At 44.4% G+C, this 20,718-nt stretch overlaps 1 protein-coding gene and 1 long non-coding RNA gene across 2 annotated transcripts in view; one reads left to right on the top strand and one right to left on the bottom strand.

Moving 5' to 3' along the window:
- Prkce (protein kinase C epsilon) overlaps positions 1-20,718 on the top strand; it is a 481,124-nt gene that overhangs the window by 276,308 nt on the left and 184,098 nt on the right. The gene's annotated exons all lie outside the window — the stretch shown is intronic.
- LOC114619233 lies at positions 13,248-14,092 on the bottom strand. The gene is made up of 2 exons (XR_003711091.1): positions 13,777-14,092; positions 13,248-13,628 (listed from the first exon to the last, which is right to left on the bottom strand). It is a non-coding gene; the product is annotated as an uncharacterized LOC114619233 (long non-coding RNA).

Here is a 20,718-nt window from a genome sequence, read left to right as displayed (position 1 = left end):
CCTCCCTGCCTTCTTCCCTCTCTCCCTCCCTCCCTCCCTTTATCACTCTCTCCCTCATGCTTTGATGCATAACATACTATTTTCTGATTTTTTTTCTGATTTTTCTGATCACTTTTTGAGAAAGTCACTTAATCTTGAAACTCAATTTTTTTCAGCAGTGGAATGCATTATAGTTCATGATTAAATAAGTGAGCATGCATTTAAACTGGAAATCCTGCTTTTAAACATTACTTAAGTAATAAAAGTCACACACGCTTTGAGTAAGACATTTTACAATATCTGAGAGTGCTTTAAGATACAGAATAAAGTAAGTGTGGTCTGAACTCCCAGCCTCTGCCACCGACTCCCCAGAAGTAACTTGCTGCTGACCTTTTATTTTTGCATTTAAACCTAAACAAGTGTACATAGTTTGGCTTATCTTTTTTTAAAACATGTTTCACCATTTACAGCATGTTCTAAGTTGATAAATCATTTTAGCCAAAGAGACCAGTTGCATCTTGGAATATGGAGTCTGCAATGGAGACCTGGCTGGCTTTTAGAAATTGTTGTAGGTATCTTACTATTTTTAAATGTTGTGGGAGGGAAATTTCATGCAATTAAATTTCCTTTAAACCTTGCCAGCCTAGCATGCATAGGACCCTGGTTTCAGCCCCTCAACTGCCACAAACAAACATTAAGGCAAAGTAACATTCATTCATTCATGTATTCTTTTATTTAAAAAGCATTTCATACTTTCCGTGTACAGAGCCATCCATCCATCTGTAGCAAGAGCTATCTATAGATGCATCTGCATAGTGTGAGTGTCAATAGAGCCAGAGTCATTCTCAGGAGACCTTGGTAGCTGAAGGCTAAGGAAGGGCTCTAATAGGGGAGTGCCATCTGAACTTCAGCTCTGAAGATTAGTCAGAATTTAGACACACAGGACAAGACTGGGCTTCTTACAGAGACTCAGAATTGTTGACATTACACAGACTAGGATTACTTCTTTCCAGAAACTTCTTTTCCCTGTAAATGTTTTTCATTCCAATATCCCAGATGACTTTGAAGAGAACAGAGGAACCTAAACTTCACTGTAGATGTCAGGATTTGAGAACCTGTCACTGAATTACACTTAGAGTCTTTGCTCTCTGTGTCCTAGTCAGCACGGCTCCTGGTGCGCAGAGCCCATGGGGCAGCTATGAGGAAGCCATGTGCAGTAAGTAAGAGGTATCCTGCAGCCACCATGCAGTGCATCTGTCCTGGAGATAAAGTCAACACACAGGATGGAAATGTCACAGCCAGACTGCAAAAGCCACACCATTTACTCTCGGGTTTTAGTAACTCAGGTCCCAAACAGTTCTACTCTCTTAGTATAACAAATATGACTGACTTCCAATTAGTAGACTCTGATAAAGCTTCAGAAGAGAGTAATAAACTTATTCATTACCATCTTAATAAATGCCTTATTATCCTTAATCTTAATTTTAGTAGCATTTTGATTACCACAAATAAACCTATGGGGTTTATTCAAACATTAGGACATGGTTATCAGCTGAGTTGGGTATGGGAAGGATCCAGGTATTCTGGTACTATTCTGATGCTCACTGATATCCCTAGAGGCTAACACATGCTTATGTGTGCCTGGGTCCATTAACTGCGAAGCTCTGTGGGGGTGAGTCACGTAGTCCATGACTCAGTTCTTCCATGCATCTGGTCTTTGTTGAGGTAGAGGCTCTTTATAATGTAGCCCAGGTTGTCCTCAAACTCAAAAGCATCTTGAGTTCATGTTGACCACATGTGTGCAAGTGCCCACAGACGCCAGAAGAGGGCAGCAGATCCTCAGAAACTGGAGACACAGCTAGTGGTGAACTGTATGCAGGTGCTAGGAACTGAACCTGGGTCTCAGCAAGAACGAAAAGTGCTCTTAATTGTTGAATCACTTTTCTAGCCTTGGCTATGAGCTTCTGGTGCTGCATGCAGCTTCAGGGTTCCAGGACTGTAGAGAAAGGACGTGTTCTGTCTCCTCAGCTGGTGTTGCTGACATCTGAACTCTGAGTTAGGAGCTGTTGACTGACTAGGTAAGAGGCAGCTCAAGCTAGAGGGTGGTCACACTGCTACATTCAGTCGTCAAGAGTCATCTGCTTATGAAATTATGTCTCTGCATTATGCCTTATGTAAATTCATCCTTTCCTTAAAAAAAATAAAAGACTTCAGTCTGGTGACCTCACTTACAAATCCTTGTACATTTAGGTTTGAGGATCACACCATGGTGACAGAGGTGTCCCTATCTTGATAATACTTGTTTTCATGTCCCCAGAGTGCTTCAGAGCCTCTTCTCTTTTCATGGATAAAAAAAGAACTTTCTGTTTCTTCTCAAATCTTCCCTCTTGCCTGGGACTTTTCCTGTGACTGCAGGACAAAACTAAACTTACCCTAAACCATGCCTGCCTAACATGTATGGCACCATGAGTTTGATCCCCAACACAGCTACAAACAAACACTAAGCTAAACTAACATACATTCATTGATTCCTCCATTAAAATAAAGAGTTTGTACTTCTTTGTACAGAGCATCTATGAGTCAGTGAGAAAGCAGGAGTCTTAACAAGAGCTGCATGCAGATGCTTCTGTAGAAACGTAGGCTACCGGATCCTTCCTTTAGGCGGGAAACCGAGACTGCCTAGACTAGGATGTATCTTTGAGGCTTTCAGTCTTCCAGTAGAACCCAGGAAGAATAACACTACACAGTGACCACAGCCACAGCTGTCCCTGGGCACCGTCTATGTCCCATACACTATAGTAAATGCTTTCTGTGTTATAGCACTTGTGAGAGGACTTTGCTTTATGTTTGTTCCTTAACTGGAAAGAAGGTCTTGAATGGTGGCCCTGGCTGAGGAAGACTGTTTAGTAAAGAACTTCTTTATGCCTCAAATTGACAGCAAATAGATGGTCACTTAAGCATGTTCTGTGTGTACAGGTTACTTTGGCTCCTTGATGCCACCACCAGTTTCCCATCTGCGAGGACAGAAGCGACTGTGAGCTCAGATGAGGCCTTTTCAGAGCATAGAATACTGGCTAAATCACAACCACGGTGACCAGAATTTGTAAGACCACTCTAGAGCAAACAGAGACCCTTATACTTAAATGTCTCTGTGTAGAGGACTTGGGGGACCACCACCCCTCTAAGGTTTCTGCCTGTCACCATGATCTGGTACCGCTCACGGCAGGATTCTAGGGTCCTTGATAAGATCATTGTGACTGTAGTCACACTCAGTCAAGTGTAACTCACCATGCCAGATGGCTGGCACACTTTCCTACTTGTTTTCTGGCTCACCCTCTTTTATCTAAATAATTGTGTGGAAATAATTCGAATCACACATGATCCAAGTCAGAACATTGGAATGTGCTGACTCAGCAATTTCTGGTTTGGGTAGGGAATGCTGGGAATTGCTGAAATATCTACCCTTGTGAAAGGAAAGAAGGGAAAGCCAGGAGACAGTGTTAACCAACCCCAAGGACATAAGCCCTCTAGCTATTCAAAGAAGGTTAGAGATGGTGAGTTGTCCACCAGCCAACCCCCAACCTTAGTGCGAGTCTTGATGTACCCCTGGGAAGAAGCCATTCTTGTTGGGTTGACATGAAGAAGAAAACAACAAAGATACAAGCATGATTTGCTGGTCTAATACTTCCCTCATGGGTCTGCTTCATGGGGCTTCTCTAAAAAGAGCATGAATAAACATGAGTATACTTTTGCCCCAGAACAATGCGGGATGCTGCACCCCCATGCCCTGGCTATTATTGACCCTCAGAGGAGGTTCACCATATGGTGAGGTATGTGTGCCACCTGCAGGTACTTGCAGCTTCCAGGAGCAGCAAGAACCTCTCTGTCTGATATGAACGTTCAGCAACTTTATGGCTTCTTTCAGATGGCCTGCTCCTTGTGGGTCTTGCACCTACCAACCCATCCCCTATGAGGATAGAGTAGACAGAAAACTCTGGAACACTCTCCTTCACTCAGTGTATTATTTGTACTGTAAAAATTACCATGAACAGTGTGGTCTGAACATGTAAGGAATGGAATTTGGCAAGGAGAGATGCTATATGCTGCCAACTTGGACAAACCTTGAAGACACCGTGCCAGGTGAGAGGGCCAGTTCTCACAGGCATTTGTGTACAGTTGGCATATCTAACGAGACTAAGTTAGAGACCGCCAGGGACGGGGCCTGGGGGAAGTGGAAGGCACCTGATGGAGGTACACCACCACAGAGTGACAGAATGTTGTGAAATTGCTGGTCAAAACTGTTGTGCAGCTCTGCCGATGGCACACTTCCAGTGGTACGTCCTACCTACCTCTGGAAGATACCACTTAAGATGAATTTCAAGGTTCAAAATGTTCACATGAAAATAAAGGGTTTATAATATCACGCTATAACAATTCTCGGTTTTACACATCTGATCTTTGCCTGCCTTTTGATGTGAACATTACATTGCTTGCTTCAGAAAAGCTTTTTTTTTTTTTTGTAGGAAATTTGAATCTGTTTTGTCTCATGGTCTCTACCACCATCTTCTCTACTGTACACATTTGCTCTTTTGCCTAATTCCTTTCCAAAGGAGGCATTGAGGCTTCCAGACATGTCCCTATGGTATTTCTCCAGACAGTTTCTATAGACTGAAAAAATGAGGGTTTCTTGGGAGTAAGGATATCATCTTGGAGTTCGAATGTCTTGCTGTAAGTGTGTATTCCTTCTCTAACCTGCTCCTCTGGTACAGCTTGCGGGAGAAAGGCAAGTGTGATCCATGAGGGCACCGGGGGAGTGTGTATGCTAACCAATCTTTCTGCAGCCAAAAAAAACTCTCCCTAGTATCTTAGTCTGCACACACACGTTCAGGCATTGTGCACCTATGTAGACACCTTACATGTAAGTGCCAAACACTGCCTGTTAGCCACAACTCAGAGCAACCATGGGTAAGCAACCTGCTTCTAAGGTTTCCTGGGCCAAGTGATCACATATTAGCATGGGTGGTTCATATTCAGCACATGGATATGGCACGTGGACACACAAAACTTTTATGAATGTTAGAAATTGTTTAAACACAGGTAAGAAGGCAAGGACGATTTAGCCACAAGCTACACATAGGAAGCAGTATTTGCTTTGGACCTCTTTAATTTGCTTTGTTGGGATGAAATATTGGACAGAGCTGAAGTATTCCTGTGCCTGTGGAGGTGGCTTTGCTCTTTGTCCTAGTGGTGGCAACTAAGCTGAAGTAGGTGTTTTCGTAACCTTGTGATTTTTTTAAAATGTAATTTATTTAATGTATGAGTGCTCTGCTGCATATATAGCGGCCTGCCTGGAGAGGGCATTATATTCCCCTGTAGATGATTGTGAGACGCTACGTGGTTGCTGGAAATTGAACTCATGACCTCTGGAAGAGGAACCAATGCTCTTAACCACTGAGCCATCTCACCAGCCCTAGCCATGTGATTCTTAATGTAATCTTTGTATATGTATCTGTAACCCTCAGGAAATAGTGTACTGTATTACCCATTTGAATGAAGCTTGCTTGTTTTGGTTTGGTGTTTGTTTGTTTGTTTGTTTGTTTGTTTTTGAGACAGTGTTTCTCTGTGTAGCCCTGTCTTCCTGGGACCATCTCTGTAGACCAGGCTGGCCTCAAACTCACAGAGATCTGCCTGCTTCTGCCTCCCTAGCACTGGGATTAAAGGTATAAGACTGTGTGGGATTCCACAACCTGGCCTGAAGTATGCTTTTGAAAGGCAACTTTGAGTTTAAGATTTGTCTACACTGATACAAAACGAGTTCATTCATGCTAACTGCTATCCCTTCTAGCACACTATCGTGTATTTCCAATCCATTCACTTGCTGGCAGACATTTAAGTTGTTTGAAACTTTTTACTGCCACAGAGTTTATGTGCATACCTTTCCCTCCAGGTGTGTGCTTAGGAACTGTTTATCAGTAGAAAATGAATGTAGGCTTTGCCAAATTGCTTTTTGACTAGGCCATGAGAGTCCACACTCCCAAGAGCAGCTTACAAAACTGTGTTCATATTATTAGCGGCACTCAAGAAAGCTGGGAGTCCAGGTTTGCCCCCCTCCCTGTTAGTGTAATAGGGCATCTTACCATTTAAATTTGCATTTTTCTGGTTGCCTGTAATATGGTCGTTTGTGTTAGGATCACCAGTAACTTTATGTTCCCCACAAAGGAACTGGTCACATCCTCTGTTTTATTTCCTGTCTTTAGTCTGCATCTTACTGAAAGGTGAGATATCTGCCACACACTTGACTAGGGAGTGTTAGTCAGTTTCAAGTCTCTTCTTAATTTTAAAATAAAAGTCTTGTGTTTCTCTTATACTCAGGTCAAATTTTCCCACAGCATGGCACCTTGTGGACCTGGGCTCGTGTGATGATCAGTTCAAGTTGTTCCCATTGAGTCTGCGCTTTTGGGCCTGGAATTCTTTTTGTCTGTTAAGGTCCCTGAGCCAAATTACACTGCTGTAATTACATTCACTATGAAATAAACACTCCCTATGGAGCAAGTTCCTGTTGTTCTTCTGGATCGACAGTTTCTGATACTGTATTTTTGATTTTTTTAGTTTTTGGTCATTTACCTTTTTTTTTTTTAAGATTAGCTCTTCTAACTCCACACGAAATCTATTGAATACTGGATGGGAAATGCAGTGGTTTGTTTTTGTTTTGTTTTTTTAAATGACTTTTTCTTTCAAATGGTGAGAGATGTATTCAAGTTTTGGGTTTTTTTTTTTCCAGAGTTTTATGAAATAAAAGTTACCTAAAAAAATCCTTAGGGAGCCAGGCGGTGGTGGTGCACGCCTTTAATCCCAGCACTTGGGAGGTAGAGGCAGGCGGATTTCTGAGTTCGAGGCCAGTCTGGTCTACAGAGTGAGTTCCAGGACAGCCAGGGCTACACAGAGAAACTCTGTCTCGAAAAACAAAGAAAACAAAACAAACAAACAAAAGAAATCCTTAGGGAATAGGCCTCTGGCTGAAGGCTGGGACACACACAGGTAGTTTTCTATAGCATTAATGTTTCTATGTTGTTTGAGACTGAATCTCTCTTTATACCTCAAGATGACCTTGAAATCTCAACCCTCCTGAGGCCCAAGTGTTAGCAGGTGTGCATAGCATGCCTGATTTGTAAAATGATTTTGACCAGAGACTGAAACTGTCTACAGCTTCATTCCCCCGCCCCTTAATGGAATTAGTATATTAACCAAAAATTAATGCCTAATTTTAAAATTAGAAATAAAAAAGGGTGTTGTTGCATGGTAGATGGGGGGTTAATTGTTCTGTGGTGAATGCCAGGCAGTGTCTGGTCTTTAGGCGAGCACGTTTGCTGTCCTCATTTGAGTCTAAAGAGCTGATCCTGAGACCGCTGGCCGACTGAGCAACACTTGCTGGGAGCTCATTTACTCCGGCTTCTCCCATTCTAATTTTGAGGAGCACTGATAAAGATGTCACATTTGCATGGGGAGAAAACAGCTGTCAAGGTCATTGGCAGAGTCTATTCTTGACTCTGCTCCAGTTTCCCCAGGAATTACCAGATCCCTGGCTTGATGATGCTCCAGGCCAAGTGTCTAACAGGCCATTTCTAGTGCATGGAGAAGGGCGTGCTGGGGGCCTGTAGAGGGCAGCTCAGCCTTGGGTCAGTCCAAGGTCTTTTGTTCAAGCTTCTCTTGTCTTGGCTTAGGGTAAGAAGTGTTTGGGACTGGGAGCAGTAGCTGGTGGATAAGCCTGAGCCTTGGCATCCATCAAGGACTTCTGAGAGCCCAGTCCTATCAGTAAAAGTCCTGTGGCTGAGATTTTCTGCCTGGGGTCGTTCACTTGGTTACTGTTGGGGTTTGGGTGTGAAAATGTTCTGCAGGGCTCCCATGTTTAAACACTTGGTACCCAGCTGGTGGCACTGTTGTGGAAGTTGGAGAAATGTTCGGAGGTAGGGGTCTAACTGGAGGGAATGGGTTGCTAATGGGCAAACATTGAGGATGATAGCCAGGCCCAATTCTAGTTCACACTCTTAGCTCTCTCGTCTCCTGAGATGGGAAGAGCCCCAGACACATGCAACTAACATGAGGAACTGTTACTCCCTCAAACTGTGAGCCAAACATTTTCTGCAGGAGTGTTTTGTAAGGAGAAAAGGGGAGGTCTGTGCTAAGATGAGTTGGTGCATCCTGACTGGACATGTTAGCCAGTGGAGCCAAATAACGAGTTTTGATATCTGGGCCTTGCTCTTTTCTCTCAGGAACGAGTTAGGCATAAGGAAGTAGCTAAATAAGGGAATAGAGCCTGGGGGCTACCTTTAGGAATTCAATATAATAGTTTAACAAGGGAGACAGAAGTAGGAAGTAGGAAGACCTGCCAGCGCCATGTTTGTTGTGCTCAGGCCTGCCTGAGCCCTTCAGCTTCGGGCCTGGATCCTGCTTAGCTGGTCTCACCTTGCTAATCTTGGCCCTGTCACCGTGCACTGCCTCCTTGCTGGTCTCACTCTTTCTCCTACTGGCTCCACATGAGAAACCCCCTGAAGGTTAAAGCAATAAAGCACCCCACTCCGTAGCTGAAAACAAGTACTCTGAAGGAGCTTGAACTCTTTGTGAGATGTGTTATGAAGGCCTCAGACTCCCTTGGTAAGAGTTCAAATTAAAGCAACCAAAAGAACCCCTATTTTACCCTGAAATTGCTATGTTAAAGTTTAGGCTTACCAAATAGTAGGATTAAGGTATAATTATTAACATTACCAAACTGGTTAGCCACTCTTGGAAAGCATGCACCACAGGGCGCCCTCCCATAGCACGGAATGCACATGCGAAGGAAGGTTTGAGCAATGGAAAGGCCACTGCCACTCTGGAAACACAACTTTTGTACAGAAAGAAACCCCAGAAGTGCTTTGTTTAAGTGATATTGTGCCACAAAACACCAACATTTTCCTGTTTGCAAGGAGCTCAGCAAATGTCTGAGTAAAACACTACAAGCCAAATAAAACTGTAGGTTGCAGTGGAGAGTGTCCTCCATGTGGCAGGTAGCTTTCTTTCACTTCTTTCAAGGACAAGAGGGTTGGTCTTATTTGCCCTTCTTGACTTTACCGAACAGTCCTTGAGGTAAGATTCCCAGATGGCTCTACACTAAGCCTGTAGCAGCTAGTCTCAACTGTCAGTATTTGAGTTAGATTTTTAAGGGATTCTCAACTCTGATGCCCCTTCTTCATTGTTATATAGAGACCTGAAGGTCTGTGCAAATGAACATTTAGTATTCTGGTGGTAGTGGTGGTGGTGGACAGTTATATGTGTGTGTGTGTGTGTGTGTGTGTGTGTGTGTGTGTTGCTCGACTCTAGGTGTGCGTACATGTTTTCATGTGATATTCAGAAGTTGACCTGTATATCTTACTGCTTTCATTTTTAATATGGTATCTCACTGAACCTAGAGCTCCCTATTCTGGTTACACTTGCTGGCCACCAAACTCCGAGGCCACTTGTCTCTATGTCCCCTGGTTCTGGGGTTATAGGTCTACACCACTATGTTTAGCTTAACATGCTGAGCCATCTCTCCAGCCCCACACTGGTGATTATGAGGGACATGCCAAGCAAACCTCAGAAGCAACCAGGACTTGGAAGCACAGGACTATCCCCATAGCATCTTACATGATGCCAAGAGAAGAGCAGTGAACTTACACACACGCCTGACCAGCCATAGTCAGGTGCAGACCCGTTAGTCTATATTATAGACTAGACTAGACTCGTCTTTCTTCCTTTATTCTCCCCTCACCCTTTCCCATGCATCTCCCCCACCTGAATTTCTCCTAGACATGCCTAATCCATGGCCTGCCAGCCCCCAGAATAGCTACAAATGAGGTCAAACACAAAAGTGTAGGTTTACTTAAAACATTGTAAGATTTTTTTTTCCAAAATTTAAAACTACTGCTTGGCTTTTGAGTGAGAACTCTGTAAATGACAACGTCATATCACAGTGTCAAGGGTTAGACATGCCTAACTCTCACACTTTAGATACTACCTAGAATCTCCACTGAGCCATGCTGCCCCCAATAAGGAAACACAAAAGACATTAAACCAGAACATCTGCCCTGTGTAACAGGCAGATGCTGAATCAAGAGCTATTGGCTTGGTTGTCACCTCTGTCCCTAAATCTCTCTTCTGATCTTTGTTGATAGGAATTCTCAACAAGAACTGTGCATTAGAGTCCCCTGGGGAGTTATAACCCGATCCACGTGCCCTCCTCCCCCCTCCCCCAGCAAGCATGATTCAGTTGGCTGGGCATCCCCAGGCACAGGTTTATTCTCCAAGTGGGGTTATTGTGCCAGATTTGGGACTTAGGGTCATGGAATATTAATTCTTGGTATTTTTGTGTCTGCTGAACCTAATCTGGTAGTTGATGTAGGCAAGGCTCAGTGTGGGGTCACATATTCCAAGAGGTAAATGAACTCCTGACCTTAGGAGCACACCAACTCCCCTCCTGCCATCCCACCTACTGTCTCTGCCTGTTATGTCACCCATCCTTTTTCTATCTCTCTCTTGGCTCTTGGAATGAAGCTAGCACACATGCCATGAAATATTTCCTTATCCTAGGTGAAGGGCAAGTAATATACAAATGACAACATAGATTTCCTTGAGTCCCAGAAGCCCAGAAGTCTAACCGTGATTTCTGATTTAGTTCTTGAGTTAAATCACATGGGAAGTGTTAAGATGCCGAGTGAGCACCAAAGACTTTTTGAGAAAATGGAAATCTCTGAAACTAGAAAGCTAGAGAAACGAGAAGGAGATCCCTTATGCAGTACAGGCCCACTGGGAATGTTTGTGGGTGCAATCAAGAGTGTCCTGTTTAAGCCATGAAGGAACAAAATGAAGGGCAGGAAATATGTGACATTGGAGCAGAAGATGGCTTGGGGGTAAAGTACAAGTGTGAAGTTCTAAGTCTGTGTCCACAGAGCCCTGCTAGTGCTGGATGTACAAACCTGAAATCCCAGTACTCCTGGGAGGAGATAGGAGCATCCCCAGAAACTTAAGGTCCAGCTAACTTGGCAGATACAGTAGTGAACAAGGGAGACCATCTCAAACAAGGGAGAGGTGAGGACCAATACTTGAGATTGTCCTCTGCCCAGCCCCCTTACACACAAAGGTAAAATGAAATGTACTGAATTAAGCAGTGTTTGTCGAACTGGGCCCTTTGATGGTTATCTCAAGCCAGGTTTATGAGGTTCTGCCAGCTCTTGAGAAATCACTATTGCTAGAGCTGGCATTCTGGTGGCTCCCACCACAAGGTGTCTGACTGCTACATGCACAGAGAGGTTGCTCAGCTACTGTCTTGGGACAGTTCTTCCCATTCTGTAGGTCTGAGGAGGATAACCTCATCATGAGGTATGGCATTGCAAGCCTTCCTGTTCTGGAGATCTTAGTTATTCTTATTTTGATGTCTTCAGTCTTTGAAAAAGACAAATGTGGTTAGGCATATTTAGGGCTTAGCAGCCTGGTATCATAGTTTTCAGACAGATAGTCCTTAAATGATTAACCTGTCTCTAAGCAGAGTGGAACAAGAGGATAGCCCAAAGCTTCAGCTGGTAAAGGAGACAGATACCAAATGAAAGCTGAGATGCCAAGCCTCAACCTATGTTTAGCTACCCTCTGGCCATCTGGAAGCCCACGTGGGGAGTCAGTGGTTGGCGGCATCTCTGGCACACAGCAGGTGCTCCGAGGGCGGACGTGGAATCCGGCTGTTCTGTTCACTGGGATTGTTTTCCCTTTTGCGTGTAGAGGTTTTCAGTCAACCATTTGTTGTGTTCTGTCCGTCCCCTACTCGTACTCTAGCTCAGCTCCATAGCGATGCAGGGAGCTAACCTCAGGGGTCCCCCCCCCCACGACTCCTAGAGACATCTTACTGGGAATTCTCAGGGAGCTGTCTCCCTGGAGATGCCCTCAGCTACCTTGACTGTGAGCCTTTAGAATGGTTTCTCATACTTACCAAAGACATTTCCAGTGATCCCAGTGACTCAGGAGACCTGACTCAGGAGACCATAGACTACCTATGGCAGAGGCTCACTGTCCTCAGTTCTGGGCCTGTCCACATAGTCTGAGAGCTGGCTGGTACTGTGGATTCTTAGACTCTAAACTTGCTGAACAGAAACTCTGAGATGGAGCACATGTCTGTTTTGATGGGCCTGCAATACTCAAGGTCCAGATGCATAGACCTAGTGCCGTGTGTGTGTGTGTGTGTGTGTCTGTCTGTCTGTCTGTCTGAGTATGTGTGTATTTGCATGCATATGTGTGTGTCTGTGTCTTGTGTGTCTGCCTCTGTGTGTATGTGTGCATGTATGTATATATGTGTCTGTGTGTGGTATGTTTGTACATGTATGTCTGTGTCTCTGTGTATGTGTGCATGTATATGTGTGTCTGAGTGTGTGTGTATGTGTGTGTGTGTGTGTGATTTCTCCAGTCACATTTGGGTGTCTGTCACATTTCCTCTATTTACTGAGATACACATTTAATTCTAACTAGAGGGGACTAGTCTTGAGTGTACATATCAGTCTGGACGATTACCTCAGCCCTCCACCCCTTGTTGCTGGCCCTCTCCCATGTGGAAGGAGTTTAGGAACACACAGGTTGTCCACTGTGTGTCTCCAGTGATTCTGGACTTAGAAACAAACAGTTTGACTCCCAGACCATCCCTGCCACACCTTCATGATGGTACCAAAGGGGCTGTATGCATGTGCAGGAGACAAACACTAATGGTTGCCCAACCAATGAAAACTTAATCCTGAGGCAAAAGGCCTTTATATGCTGCTAGGAATTTCTGAAGGAAAGATAATTCCCTTGGAACCAAGTAATGCTTTGTCAATATTGAATTGTCCACTTAGCCTTTACTGTGACAACAACCAAAGCATATGCAATAAGATGTAACACGAGCCTGCACACACACAGGGGCATCAGTGCAAGTGACTTCCCTTTGTTTGGCTCTGCCCTGCAGGAGTAAAAAACTAATTAGGTTGGCCTATCTAGTTGAAGCATAAGCATTTGTGGAAACAGGAACGACCCATAAACGGTAAATATTAGCTCGAGATACATGGCCAAGACTTGTAGAAGAGAAAAAGAAATGCATATAATTTGTTTGAGTAGAATTAAGAAATAACAGGGAATGGTAACATCTCAGTGTGCTATAACATGAAAGAAACCTCACACTTGGAAACAATACCATGTCAGGAAGCATATGTACTCACTGTGCTACTGTGGGTCCTTCGTGGATTATTAAGTTCTTTAGAACCATGGATGGCTTTTATTTTATGAAAAGACATTTCATTCAAGTTGAATGGAAGGCGAAACTACATAGTAATTTTGAGCCCTAAGTAGATGGATTACAATGTTCTTTACCTATTATGTCAATACTTGGGTGTTTTATTCAATTAACAACGATTAGAACTACTAATATGAGTGTGGGCATTAGGATGGAGAAAGGATGCAAACGAAATCCTAAGAGTTCTTTCCTAAAGTAACGGGCCGCCTCTCTGAGCAGACAGCAGCAAGTACTTGATGCAGATCATGTCTGCCGTGTGAATGTCAAGGTGAACAGTAAACTGCAGCGCTCCACAAGTTCAAAGGAGAGAGGATGTCCATGGTCCACTCTGACGAGAAAATGTTTCATGCAAGAGAGATATGTTAAAGAATGGGAACAGTTTCAAGCAGGGAAGGAGGGAAGGGAGGGAGGGGAGGAGGGAGGGAGGGAGGGAGAGAGAAAGAGAGAGGGGAGGTCTAGAAAGAGAGGAATCTTACTTCAGTGAAGAGGCTAGGAGGGAGTACAAAGCACCACGACTTCCAAGATGGTCCTGAAGGAACACACAGGAGTGGGGGTTGAGCAGGAGCCACGGGCAGAAGCCGCTCAGGAAGGGTTGTGGGCCTGAAAGCTTCTGCCTGGCTCCTACGGTGCTCAGGCAAGCTGTTTCCATGCTTCTGATGTTCCGATGTTTAGATGTTGGTCCTCAGCAGTTCTCTCCATCAGTAACAACTCCTACAAAGGCGGATCAAGAAGGAAGTAGACCCTCCTTCCTTCACTGTTCTCTCTCTCTCTCTCTCTCTCTCTCTCTCTCTCTCTCTCTGTCTCTCTCTCTCTCCTTTCTCCTCCTCTTCCTCCTCCTCCTCTTCCTCTTCTTCCTCTTCTTCTTCTTCCTTCTTCTAAATGGACATTGACTTACATACAGTAAAATTCACTGTTTCCAGCAATTTAGTTCTGTGTTTTGACAAACATGTGCAACCATAGACACTACCACAAAATATGGACCACTTGGAGCCCCCCCAAATTATCCTTTTTCCTTTTTATGGTCAATCCCTCTGGCCACCACCAGCACCTAGGGGCTTTCCAATGCCTGTAACTTCACTTCCTCCAGAAGCTCACTCACACGGAACTGCAAGTCTGTATGTAGCCTTTTGACTCTGCCACATTGGCATCTGAGAGTCGTCCACATTTTTGTTTCTGTTCCTTATCTGTTCCCTTCTGTTGTGCTGTGTGGAAGTCCAATGTTCGAGTGAACATCAGGCCTTCAATCAGGGTTAGTCGGTCTTTCAGTTCTTGATGATTATAGATAAAGCTGCTGTAAATATCTACACACAGAGTTTGGGGTGATGTAACTTTTCATAGTATTTGAATAAGTATGCAGAAGTAAGATTGCTCATTTGATTTTATAAGAAACTTTCCAAAGTGAAAAGAAGCATTTTCATTTGATTGAGCAGGAAAGAAGAGGCATTCCCCGGAGACCTTCTGGTCAATGACATGTCAAGTTTACTAGCTCTCTGCAGAAATTAACCAGAATCCTCCTCAGCCACAGATAAGGGGAAAGGATTTTGAGTTTTAAAGGCACCAAGTGTCTTGGTGCAAGAGGAACCGAGTCACCCTGCCCTCCTGGGAGACCATAAAGGGACAGCATGGAGGAGGGGAGAGACACTGTGTTTCCTCAGGCAGGAGATTTGAAAGACCAAAAGAATGTGCTCCTGTGGCTCTAACCCTCAGTTACAATGTTACAGGAGTGGGATTTGATCTGGCTTCCCTAACCACATGCTAGCAGCAGGGGATAGCAAGTAGTGTGACAAGTGGACTTGGAGCCTCTCGGACTGCGAGGGCTGGAGAAGGGCAGACTGTAGTCACAGCATCCCTGTCAGCTGACAGTCTGACAGGCTGCCATGGTGCTTGTGAAGCCTTGAGCTGGGTTTGCTGTGTGAAGCAGTGTTGGAAGACATGCTGCTCAGTGAGGCAACAGTTACTTCTCTCTGCCCCTTGCTTCTCTTCCTCCAACCCCTTGTCTTACCATAATTCTGTTGCTTCTATTTTTCTTTCTCTAATCTTCAGACTTCTAAGATCGCTCCTCCTTGGTAAATCAGACAGTAGATCCCACCCTGTTTACTTTCTGCAGACCCTGCCCTCCCTCCACAACAATTTTGAAGAGGCCATGCTGGTTTTATTTATTTTTTAATTGAGAGTAAGGTGGGGGTGGGGAAGACAGTCTCATCATTTTCTCTCGGGCTAGCCCCAAGCTCATACTGATCCCCGTCTCAGGTCATGTGCCATTACACCCAAAATTAGTTAGGATTCAAAACTGCCTTAGCAAAGATGTAACCCAGTTCTTTGTGGTTTGGAAAGTTGGGGCAGGCACTTAATTTTAAAAGGCTCTGTGAATCCACAGGTAGGCAGTAAGGATGAGAGAGGGAAGAAGTTTTAGCTCTCCTTGAGCCTTCTCTGAACTCTGCCTGTTGCAGCTGGAACCTTGGACTAGCTGGTGTTGACAGCATGGGGTGTGAGGCTTGAAACAAGGTAGGTAACCTTGAAACTGGGTTGTAGTACCTATGGCTTTGAAAGGCTTGGGAGTTATCTGAGGAGGGACCAGATGTCTGAGCTTCTCTCTTTCCCACAACTGCCAACTAAACCCGGGGAGCAAGTAGACACCCAGTTAAGACTTCCAGTACTGCACCCCTCTTGTGGGCCTTATCACCGAATTTTAAGAATGGGAACAGTGGACAGGAGCTGAAGCTGTGTGCAACAGCCTCCACAGTGCAAATTCTAAAGGATGCAGCCTTCGATGAGCTTCTGTGACTCACCCCAGCCCCCACTGGTACACTGGGGATTGAATCCCTTCCCTTGGCAGGTGACCAACTTGGTCAATTTCCCAGGCTAGGAGCCTGGGGATGTTTTATTCTTTGTGTCCCTCCTGGGGATAATGACTTTTTCTGGATACCAGGAATTCCACCGTGACTCTGGCATGCGACTGAACAGGTAAGGGGGGAGTGCAGACAGAAGGCAAGCCGACAACCTGCCTGTGTGAGCTTTCCTTCAGTGACTTAGCAATATCCACAGTTGGCCTGGGCCTAGCAACCTTAGTTAGCCAGATGGGGCTGGTCTGTGTCTGCCTCATTAACTCACTGTCCAGCAATCACTTGCTTTGCCTCAGTTTACACCATGCCGAAACCTCTCCTCCATCGGCACCCAGTGCCTGCATGCACCGGGGAGTATAGACCAGCTACAGTTTTGACCCATGACTGGATGGCTGGCACATGGACTTTGCTGTGAACACAGCTGAGCTCATTCAGAAAGGAAGATGAAAAGGGTTTCTAATAAACTTGAAATGCCACCAGCACTCTTCTGGTTATATTACACACTTAATGAAACATGCAGACCTTCCCAAGCCTCCCCGCAGACCTTCCAATGAACACTATGACTCTGGGAAGATACACATCGAACTATCCCTCCCAAGAAATCAGTCGCTGCTTCCTCTTTCCTGTTTTGAACATGAAGGATTTTTTTTAAATGTATTGTGTGAGTACAATATGCAGGCCATATTCTTTGGCTCCTCATAAATATTTACTTAATATTTAAAACTCACTGTCATGAAGTATTTGCTCACTTGAAAACAGCAGCACCCACTTTCCTCATGGAAAATAAGAGGTGCCACCATTTTCAAATCCTTCAGGATTCCATTTTGTGTGGTTGCTTTTTTCCTTCCCATTGGCATTGCCAGTCAAGTCCATACGCCCAGACCAGGGAACTCTGGAAGAGCAAGCCCAAATGGACTCCCAGAGGTTGAGCATTCCCCAGGCCCCAGCATGACAAACACCTGACCATGTAACTTAACGAAGTTTTATTTAGCTCAAAGTTTAAAAGGTAAACTTGCTATCACAGAAGGAAGGCATGGCGGTTGGCAGCATGAGCTGGTTACATTGTATCCACAGTCAAGAGTCAGAGTTGAATGCCTGTGCTCAGATTACCTGCTCCTTTTTATTCAATCTTGAACCCAGCCGGGTGGTGTCAACTGTGTTCACAGTGAGTCACTCCACCTCTGTTAGACCTCATTGGAGATCTGCTCACAGCTACATCTAGAGATGTGTCCCTAGGTGACTCTAGGTCCAGTCGGAGTAATAAGATTAAGAATCATGGAACTGCTCCTTCCAGACCAGTGTTTGAGCTGGCCATGGCTTCTCTCTCCAGTGATAGATTAGAACACAAAACAATGCAAAACAAACTCAGAAACTGAAGAAGATCCATTAATACACAGATTAATGATCTGTGCAGAAATTTCGAAGTTTACAACAAAGGCAAAAAAAATGGCCTATTCCGACACCTACTTCAAATACATTGTAAAAAGGGGAGTGAATAGAGGGAGCTCAGAAAGAAACCCCCACAACCTGCTTATAGAACTGCCCCTGTATGCCTCCGGCGTAATCCTGCAATGAGCAATAACAGCAGTGCCCAGCGTTGCCAAGTGTACCTGTTGGTTCTGATCCTGGCGAGAGTCAACCCTCAAATTTGGCAGTCCCTCTCACACACAGCCTGAAACACCCAGGAATCCATAGCCTGACACAAGCGAGAATTTCCTGCTAGGTTTTTATAAACTGAAAACTATCTCTAAAGGGTTAATGTTGAGGATGCCCGTGACCTCACACATGAGGCAATGATCACTTCCAGCTGCTTTTGCATGGAAAGAGAGAAGACAATGACAATGTTTAAGGTGTGAATCCTTCAGTACCCACCTGCCAGCAAGAAGAGTATAGTGTTTGGTGGCAGGCCTGCCTCTTCGTGAGTTCCCAAGTATTCCTAAAGTCTATAAGGAAAGGGATCCCTTCCAGCAGGCAAAGGAGGCTGAGTAAGTTTAGATGCACAGACAAGTAGCTACGCAGTGCATAATTCTTTTTGCTTTTTGTATCAACCTGTTTGCAGCCTCTCATAGATGGCTCTCCATGTTAAGGCTGCTTAATGTTTACTGGTGTTTAGGTTCCAGGAGTTTGAAGTTTATGAACTATTTGGAGGAATTAGAAGGCATGCCTGGAATGTTTGAGGTTTGGGATTACTGAAGATATCACTGCTCGGTTTGTGCCTTCGTGGGTTCTTGTTCTCTCAGAACAGTCAGGTTCTCTATTTCTACAGAGAGTGTCACCAAGTAACCACACTAAGTGATAGCCTTTCCCTAACGTTTGGGAGCCCTCTCTGCTGTCTGGCAGATAAAGTCATAAAATAGACATCTGAGAACTACCTGGTCCTCTAGGCAAAGGACCAGCTGAGTGTGGCACAGTGCATTCAGAGACATCAGGGAGAATCCTTCAGCCAGCTAGAGGTGTTAAGGGACACCTTGGGTAACTTGTCAGTTTCCCAGGCTAGGAGCCTGGGGATGTTCTTATTCTGTTTCCCTCCTGAGTGTAAAGACTTTTTTCCTGGAGACCAGAAATTCCACTGTGACTCTGGCATGTAATTTAACAGGTAAAGGGAAAAAGCTGACTTCCTGCTTGAGTTTGCCCTCTTGTGGCCAGGTTTAGTAGTGCACACCTGAGGTCTTAGCACTGTGGAAGTGATTGTACATTCAAGGCCAGTCTGGACTACAGAGAAAATTCTAGAATGGCCATAGCAAGACCCTACCTATGAATCAGTGAGTGGATGAAGCAAAGGATGCATAAATGAATGGGTATGAAATGTGTTCTCTCTCCTACTCTCCTGGGCTCCTCTGTTCCTTCCAGGGAGGCATCAGACCACAAGGGAGCCAGTGAATTATTTGATGATTTAGGCATTTAAAAAAGTAAAAAACAAAAAAAAACTTTGAAAAGGTCACTGGAGAACAGTTTTTTTAAAAATACTAACCAGTTATTCTAGCATAGTATAATTCTTTGCCGTTACCCTGAGCTTATTGGTTGATGCAGACTCAGGTTATAGGGCAGCTGACCTGTACATTTCCTGGGCTGTTCTGGGTTGCGCATGGTTTTGAATTGCTATAGATGTAATTCATCTTTAGACCACTGTACTAATCTTAAACAAGTTCTTTCTCTTTGTTGACTAATCTAGCCATGCAGTGAGGAACATCTGTACTTCACGACTACATAGCTTTTGTTTGTACTTAGTCATTGACTTAGAATTAATTCCTAAGGAATTGCCAAGCCAGCTCTCTTTGTGAATCTGTTCATGTTTGCTGTATATTATAATATTGCTTCCTGAAAATCTATGTCATGTGTCATTTTCTCTAGCAGCAAATGAATAATTAATCAGTTTCCTCACAGCATCCCGGTAACAAATAATATGATTTTAAAACAAAGCTGTAGCTTTATTAGGTACGAAACGGTATATCTGTGGTATGTCAATAATGTTTTGTTTTACATTTTTAAAGTCCCTAATAAAAGTGCATATTTTATATTTCTCCTGCAAATATTTTTACGTTTAGATTTTTGAGACTTTCATACATGAGTACTGTATTACATCATTACATCATTCCCCCCTCCTCCATTCCAGCTCCTCTCCTGCTCCCTCTCAAATTTGTGACTTTTTCTTTAATTATTAATCACACACACATACGCACACACACACACACACTACACCATCATAATTTCTTCTCTTCTTCTCTCTTCTTCTCATCACTCCCTCTTCTCAACCTCCCCCTTCCCTCTATAAACAGACAGACAGACAGACAGTCAGACAGTCAGACAGTCAGTCAAAAAGAGAGATAGTAGGTGTCCATGCCACACGGCCTTTTTCATACATCCTTGCTTCTGGTTAACTCTTCACGCCTGTTCCCTCATCCCATCTTCACACTTTGCTCTTGGCTTAAGCTTTCCCCTCAGTGATCAGTCTCCTTCAGTACTGCCCGTGTTCTACCATCCCCCACCCCAGAAGATGCCCCCTATCTACAGTGACCTCCTTCTAGTTTCCTGCTTTCTCCAGGTTCTCCTAGTTGAGCACACAAAATGAGACAGTTTTCACTTTGTAGTCTAGGCTGACTTTGAGTCCCCAGCCATCCTCTTGTCTCTGCCTCCTGGGTCATAGGATTACATGTCTGGGCCTCCATGGCCTGTTACTTCCCAGACATTTGACATAAAATGTAACTTAAAAGGCAAGGCAGATGTGCTCAGGGGCTGAAGTAGTAGAAATCTCCAAGCAAGTTCCATTCAGACAGACCCTGTGTGTAGGAGTGACCCTTGGCGGTATTCCTGACCGGCACAGACACCTCCTGTTCACCTACCTTCATAGCTTTATACAACTCCCCACCAGTGTCCACCACCCTTTCCAGAGGTATCAAAAGTAAATACAGTTGACTTCCTCGGTGCCATATTGCACATCTAAATCAGAGTGAATGCAGTTTAGAACATCTGATTGAACTATCTGGCATCTCTACAGAAAGCTAAGCTCTCAGGGAAGGCCGTGCCACAGTTATGGCCGACTTCCTTCGAGAAAATTAGATTGGACTTCTCACCATT

This window comes from Grammomys surdaster, unplaced genomic scaffold (assembly GCF_004785775.1).
Source record: "Grammomys surdaster isolate TR1022 unplaced genomic scaffold, NIH_TR_1.0 149, whole genome shotgun sequence".
Classification (NCBI taxonomy): domain Eukaryota; kingdom Metazoa; phylum Chordata; class Mammalia; order Rodentia; family Muridae; genus Grammomys; species Grammomys surdaster.
The sequence above is the reverse complement of the archived record's forward strand: the minus strand, read 5'-3'. Positions and strand labels throughout refer to the sequence as shown.